Genomic DNA, 7500 nt, shown 5'->3' with positions numbered 1-7500 from the left:
CCGAGAGCATCCCGAGCCAACAGCGGCGCGGGTCCGGGGCCGGGCCAGGTAGGTCCGTCATCCGGGAAGAACCGCGCGCGCTTGCCGGGAGCCCGAGCGCCCAAAGGGGCGAATCGACTCCTCCAGATATACCGCCGAGCAGCCAGCCAGGACACCGGGGCTCTGCCCAACAGACGCGAACCGAGGCCCGCGGAAGGACAGGCTGCGCACCCGGCCGTAGGCCGCACCCAGCGGGTCGCGACGTCCTACTAGGGGAGAAGTGCGGCCCACCGCACACCGGAACGGCCCCACCCCGCGGCGAGTGGAAAGGCAACCGGACACGACCCCGCCGCGGATTGCTCCGCGCGGGCGCCGGCCCCATCTGCCGAGGGCGGGGGCCAGTGGCCGGATGGGCGTGAATCTCACCCGTTCGACCTTTCGGACTTCTCACGTTTACCCAGAACGGTTTCACGTACTTTTGAACTCTCTCTTCAAAGTTCTTTTCAACTTTCCCTCACGGTACTTGTTCGCTATCGGTCTCGTGGTCATATTAGTCTCAGATGGAGTTTACCACCCACTTGGAGCTGCACTCTCAAGCAACCCGACTCGAAGGAGAGGTCCCGCCGACGCTCGCACCGGCCGCTACGGGCCTGGCACCCTCTACGGGCCGTGGCCTCATTCAAGTTGGACTTGGGCTCGGCGCGAGGCGTCGGGGTAGTGGACCCTCCCGAACACCACATGCCACGACAGGCGCAGCCTGCGGGGTTCGGTGCTGGACTCTTCCCTGTTCGCTCGCCGCTACTGGGGGAATCCTTGTTAGTTTCTTTTCCCTCCGCTTAGTTAATATGCTTAAATTCAGCGGGTAGTCTCGCCTGCTCTGAGGTCGTTGTACGAGGTGTCGCACGCCACACCGCCAGCCGGCTGTGCACGCTACCGAGAAAGCACCGGTATGCGAACCGCCAGGCGACGGGCGCGCATCGCACGTTTAAGGAGACGCGGCCGCCACACAGGCGACCACGACACTCCAGGCGCCCGAAGCGGGACAAACGCCGCGCGCTTCAGTATACGTAGCCGACCCTCAGCCAGACGTGGCCCGGGAACGGAATCCATGGACCGCAATGTGCGTTCGAAACGTCGATGTTCATGTGTCCTGCAGTTCACATGTCGACGCGCAATTTGCTGCGTTCTTCATCGACCCACGAGCCGAGTGATCCACCGTCCTGGGTGATCTTTATCTTTTCAGTTCTCCACCGTCTCTTTCAAGACAGTTGCAGAGGCGGGACTGAGGCGTTTGACGGCCCCTGTTCCATTACTTTGTGTCCAACGGCCTGACGGCCGATGGGCGTCGTACGGCTCCACACCGGAGCGGACAGGCACTGCGGCGAAAGTCATTCAAAACCGCGCCAGGCGCCAGTGCCGCAGGCCAGCCGCTCCAGAGCTTCAGCGCTCGTACCACACAACAACACTTGCGCTAGTTTTGAGAGGCACGCGTGGTTCCGCACGCGGCGCACGGCTACTGCCGTACAGGTAGCGTGTTGCGCGACACGACACGCACATCGAAAGACATGCAGTCTAGTCGGTAATGATCCTTCCGCTGGTCACCTACGGAAACCTTGTTACGACTTTACTTCCTCTAAATGATCAAGTTTGGTCATCTTTCCGGTAGCATCGGCAACGACAGAGTCGATGCCGCGTACCAGTCCGAAGACCTCACTAAATCATTCAATCGGTAGTAGCGACGGGCGGTGTGTACAAAGGGCAGGGACGTAATCAACGCGAGCTTATGACTCGCGCTTACTGGGAATTCCTCGTTCATGGGGAACAATTGCAAGCCCCAATCCCTAGCACGAAGGAGGTTCAGCGGGTACCCCGACCTTTCGCCTAGGAAGACACGCTGATTCCTTCAGTGTAGCGCGCGTGCGGCCCAGAACATCTAAGGGCATCACAGACCTGTTATTGCTCAATCTCGTGCGGCTAGAAGCCGCCTGTCCCTCTAAGAAGAAAAGTAATCGCTGACAGCACGAAGGATGTCACGCGACTAGTTAGCAGGCTAGAGTCTCGTTCGTTATCGGAATTAACCAGACAAATCGCTCCACCAACTAAGAACGGCCATGCACCACCACCCACCGAATCAATGAAAGAGCTATCAATCTGTCAATCTTCCGGTGTCCGGGCCTGGTGAGGTTTCCCGTGTTGAGTCAAATTAAGCCGCAGGCTCCACTCCTGGTGGTGCCCTTCCGTCAATTCCTTTAGTTTCAGCTTTGCTACCATACTTCCCCCGGAACCCAAAAGCTTTGGTTTCCGGAGGCTGCCCGCCGAGTCATCGGAGGAACTCGGCGGATCGCTGGCTGGCATCGTTTATGGTTAGAACTAGGGCGGTATCTGATCGCCTTCGAACCTCTAACTTTCGTTCTTGATTAATGAAACATACTTGGCAAATGCTTTCGCTTCTGTTCGTCTTGCGACGATCCAAGATTTCACCTCTAACGTCGCAATACGAATGCCCCCGCCTGTCCCTATTAATCATTACCTCGGGTTCCGAAAACCAACAAAATAGAACCGAGGTCCTATTCCATTATTCCATGCACACAGTATTCAGGCGGGCTTGCCTGCTTTAAGCACTCTAATTTGTTCAAAGTAAACGTGCCGGCCCACCGAGACACTCAACTAAGAGCACCCTGGTAGGATTTCAACGGGGTCCGCCTCGGGACGCGCAAGCACGCCTTCGGCTCGCCCCACCGGCAGGACGTCCCACGATACATGCCAGTTAAACACCGACGGGCGGTGAACCAACAGCGTGGGACACAAATCCAACTACGAGCTTTTTAACCGCAACAACTTAATATACGCTATTGGAGCTGGAATTACCGCGGCTGCTGGCACCAGACTTGCCCTCCAATAGATACTCGTTAAAGGATTTAAAGTGTACTCATTCCGATTACGGGGCCTCGGGATGAGTCCCGTATCGTTATTTTTCGTCACTACCTCCCCGTGCCGGAGGTGGGTAATTTGCGCGCCTGCTGCCTTCCTTGGATGTGGTAGCCGTTTCTCAGGCTCCCTCTCCGGAATCGAACCCTGATTCCCCGTTACCCGTTACAACCATGGTAGGCGCAGAACCTACCATCGACAGTTGATAAGGCAGACATTTGAAAGATGCGTCGCCGGTACGAGGACCGTGCGATCAGCCCAAAGTTATTCAGAGTCACCAAGGCAAACGGACCAGACGAGCCAATCCGATTGGTTTTGATCTAATAAAAGCGTCCCTTCCATCTCTGGTCGGGACTCTGTTTGCATGTATTAGCTCTAGAATTACCACAGTTATCCAAGTAACGTGGGTACGATCTAAGGAACCATAACTGATTTAATGAGCCATTCGCGGTTTCACCTTAATGCGGCTTGTACTGAGACATGCATGGCTTAATCTTTGAGACAAGCATATGACTACTGGCAGGATCAACCAGGGAGCTGCGTCAACGAGAGCTGAGCAGCCGGCCGCCCGGGAGTGTGTCCCGAGGGCCCGCGCGAACACGCAAGCGTCCGCTCAATTATTCTGCAAACAGGAGGAGGCTGAGCTCCCCTGCACGATACACCTCGAAACCCTCTCAGGTCCCGGCGGCGCGCAGCGCCGTCCTAAGTACTTGGTCGGGTTCGAGAGAGGCGCAATCGCCCGGAGATGGGCGAGTAGACGCTTTCAGTGCGAACACCCGTGCTCCCAACTGAGCTTGCCGCTGCCGACAGAGGCCCGGGAGCGTGCTGTCGTGGCATTGCCGGCGGGAAACAACACGCGCCACCTACGGTGACCGGCAGCTCCAACGCCAGCGCCACAGAAGGGCAAAGCCCCACTTGGGTGCAGAAGCGAACTCTCCCAGCACAGCGCACGCGCCAACACGTCCGCAGAGCTGCGATACAAACCACCTGCGAGAACCGCTGGGGGCGACCGAGCAGCAGACGGCGTCGCGACGCCGAGTGCCGGGCGGCGGCGCATCCTCAACGCACACAGTCCGCAATCGGACCAGCACACTGCAGATGTCCACCGCGCTTCGCACCGGGCTCGGCAGAACCCACTTTGGCCGCCTGGCGCCGCGCGCAGGGTGCGCCGGCGCATAGCTGGGACGCCAGCCGGGCCCGTCGGCCGGCGCTCCTGCCACTGGGCGCCCCCCACCAGCCGGCTGTAGTGCGTGCGCTCACGCAGCGCGCGGCCAGCACGCCGGGCGGCCCCCCCTCACCGGCCGGGGACTGTCCCGCCAAGCCACAGCCTCGTATCGCTTCATACCCACATGGCCAACTCAGGTTCGGGGGCATGGCGGGTACCGCCGAAACAACCGGTTCATAGATGTACCGATCGTCGCTATCACCGATGCACCTGCAGCGCGAACAACCGCTCAACAACTGATTTCCAGTTCATTTGCGGATCTTTGGCAGCAAACGTATACGTCAATCTACATTTGCGAAATCTACGATTCTGGCATGCCTGCATGTTATGTGTCACGACACGCTACATCAGCCCACATACACACTGCGGCATGTACACGAGAGAACACGTGGAAGATGGTCCGCGCACGTGTGCAATGTCCCTTGCGCGGTCGACTGTCAACCGGCCTCTGTAGCATGTCGCAGATGTGGAACGCGGTCCACCGTGCTATCATGTTGTGTGGGATCTGTCTCGCGTGTGATGTTGTGTGGGGCAATACGATTAAATAGGAAAACCCTCGTCGCTACATCAACAGACGGCTCACGCTGATTCCCGGCAGAGGGAGGAGGGGGGGGGGGGGGGGGCCAACATGCAATACTTTCGTCCGTACCTACCTACCACATGTCTGTACGGCGTACAACAGTGCAATCTCGCTGTAATGGGGAGACGAGACAAGTAGCATCGTGCACAACATATGGCCCTTATGATTCGCCATTGTAGGGCGCAGCCGGTGTACGGTCAAGCATGTGCCACATTATGTCACTCAGTACGTAACGACGGATGATCAGTGTGGGTTACGCGTACATCAGCGGACAGTCCACACAGGCCGTACCACAACGTACACTGACTGCATCGACAACCGAATGCAACTGAACAGCTGCAAGGCTCATTTCACAAACAAACGCCTGACCGACCAGCTTGGAAGGGCAGGAGGGGAGGGCGATATTCGTTCTGTAGCGGTACACCCTTCCAGTGGTTAGCGGGACTGTGTAGAAAGTACGCAACACTCGAAAGACCTTTATGTGAGGGTACGCACCATGGCATCAAGAAATACACATGACACCAGAGGATCCAAGCAGTGAACTATGTTCAGAGGGTTGCTGTTAGGCAAAGCTACATTCCTGTGACGTTACATGTGACAGTTAAGGTGCAGTGTAAGTTAGGTTAAGGTGCAGCGTAAGTTAGGTTAAGGTGCAGCGTAAGTTAGGTTAAGGTGCAGCGTAAGTTAGGTTAAGGTGCAGCGTAAGTTAGGTTAAGGTGCAGCGTAAGTTAGGTTAAGGTGCAGCGTAACTTGGGTTAAGGTGCAGCGTAACTTGGGTTAAGGTGCAGCGTAACTTGGGTTAAGGTGCAGCGTAACTTGGGTTAAGGTGCAGCGTAACTTGGGTTAAGGTGCAGCGTAACTTGGGTTAAGGTGCAGCGTAACTTGGGTTAAGGTGCAGCGTAACTTGGGTTAAGGTGCAGCGTAACTTGGGTTAAGGTGCAGCGTAACTTGGGTTAAGGTGCAGCGTAACTTGGGTTAAGGTGCAGCGTAACTTGGGTTAAGGTGCAGCGTAACTTGGGTTAAGGTGCAGCGTAACTTGGGTTAAGGTGCAGCGTAACTTGGGTTAAGGTGCAGCGTAACTTGGGTTAAGGTGCAGCGTAACTTGGGTTAAGGTGCAGCGTAACTTGGGTTAAGGTGCAGCGTAACTTGGGTTAAGGTGCAGCGTAACTTGGGTTAAGGTGCAGCGTAACTTGGGTTAAGGTGCAGCGTAACTTAGGTTAAGGTGCCAACGTGGGTTAGGTTAAGGGGCCAACGTGGGTTAGGTTAAGGGCCAACGTGGGTTAGGTTAAGGGGCCAACGTGGGTTAGGTTAAGGGCCAACGTGGGTTAGGTTAAGGGCCAACGTGGGTTAGGTTAAGGGCCAACGTGGGTTAGGTTAAGGGCCAACGTGGGTTAGGTTAAGGGCCAACGTGGGTTAGGTTAAGGGCCAACGTGGGTTAGGTTAAGGGCCAACGTGGGTTAGGTTAAGGGCCAACGTGGGTTAGGTTAAGGGCCAACGTGGGTTAGGTTAAGGGCCAACGTGGGTTAGGTTAAGGGCCAACGTGGGTTAGGTTAAGGGCCAACGTGGGTTAGGTTAAGGGCCAACGTGGGTTAGGTTAAGGGCCAACGTGGGTTAGGTTAAGGGCCAACGTGGGTTAGGTTAAGGGCCAACGTGGGTTAGGTTGCCAGAGATGTGTCAAATCAGGATGTACGTTTGGCTGGTGTCAGGTGGTGGGTTGGTTCGATGCCTTTATAAGGAGTGTGGCCAAAGGGTATTTTATTACTTGTACCTTTTGTGTTGTGGCGTGGCGTTGCGTCCTGTGTTGATACTGGGTGGACCACTGTGGGTGTTGCTGGCTGATTTGAGCTGCGTTGTTTGCGGGTGGTGTGAGACATTCTGTCTTATTAGTGCGTGGTTAGGTTAAGGGCCAACGTGGGTTAGGTTAAGGGCCAACGTGGGTTAGGTTAAGGGCCAACGTGGGTTAGGTTGCCAGAGATGTGTCAAATCAGGATGTACGTTTGGCTGGTGTCAGGTGGTGGGTTGGTTCGATGCCTTTATAAGGAGTGTGGCCAAAGGGTATTTTATTACTTGTACCTTTTGTGTTGTGGCGTGGCGTTGCGTCCTGTGTTGATACTGGGTGGACCACTGTGGGTGTTGCTGGCTGATTTGAGCTGCGTTGTTTGCGGGTGGTGTGAGACATTCTGTCTTATTAGTGGACGTGACGTTCCTCTTGTCGTTCTTTGGATAGTGTCCTGTGGCAGCGAGGATAAAATGGATGTTGTTGAACGATAGTGCTTTGGTGCTTTCGCTTTGTTACACACAGAGTGGACTGTGAGATAGGGTGACTGGGTCGAGTGCGGTTCACACTGTCCTCCCCAGTTTACAGTATGTATCATCTATGTATGTGGTCCTGCATCATTTACTAAGCAGGGACGTCAGACGACTGAAATATTAGTTATGTACTGATGTAAAGCAGAATGCTTACCTTCCACCAGTGGGCGAGTATCGACTCTGCCCCAGCGTTGCCACCGCAGGAAGCGGTGTCGGAAACACTACCCGCACACCGTCACCACTGTGCGGGGGGACGGACCCTCTATATCCTCAGCGGCGCACTCTTTGCCACCGGGCGTCACGTCTCGCGGCCCGCCGTCCAGAGCATGTATTGGGACAGCGGGACTTTGGCTTTTGGGAGATAACTCTTCATGAAGTGGAAGATATAGGGGTGGACTGCAATGTACGATTGCGGGAAAAGTCCGCCGTACATCCGCTCGAGTTGCGAGTCGGGCGGTGGGGGTGGCGCATTCACAGG

General features: G+C 56.0%; 3 non-coding genes across 3 annotated transcripts in view; all 3 read right to left on the bottom strand.

Annotated features, from left to right (window-relative positions):
- Window positions 1–865, bottom strand: part of LOC126316610 (large subunit ribosomal RNA) — a 4207-nt gene extending 3342 nt beyond the window's left edge. The window contains exon 1 of the ribosomal RNA XR_007556211.1: window positions 1–865. This exon is cut by the window's left edge and continues 3342 nt beyond it. This is a non-coding gene — a ribosomal RNA (large subunit ribosomal RNA).
- A 186-nt stretch (window positions 866–1051) lies between these two features.
- Window positions 1052–1206, bottom strand: LOC126316635 (5.8S ribosomal RNA). The gene has a single exon (XR_007556231.1). It is a non-coding gene; the product is annotated as a 5.8S ribosomal RNA (ribosomal RNA).
- Window positions 1207–1559: 353 nt separating this feature from the next.
- Window positions 1560–3443, bottom strand: LOC126316665 (small subunit ribosomal RNA). The gene has a single exon (XR_007556257.1). It is a non-coding gene; the product is annotated as a small subunit ribosomal RNA (ribosomal RNA).
- Between the last annotated feature and the right edge of the window lie 4057 nt (window positions 3444–7500).

The sequence above is a fragment of the Schistocerca gregaria genome, unplaced genomic scaffold (genome assembly GCF_023897955.1).
Source record: "Schistocerca gregaria isolate iqSchGreg1 unplaced genomic scaffold, iqSchGreg1.2 ptg000594l, whole genome shotgun sequence".
Classification (NCBI taxonomy): domain Eukaryota; kingdom Metazoa; phylum Arthropoda; class Insecta; order Orthoptera; family Acrididae; genus Schistocerca; species Schistocerca gregaria.
This window is presented reverse-complemented; position numbering and strand designations above follow the sequence as displayed.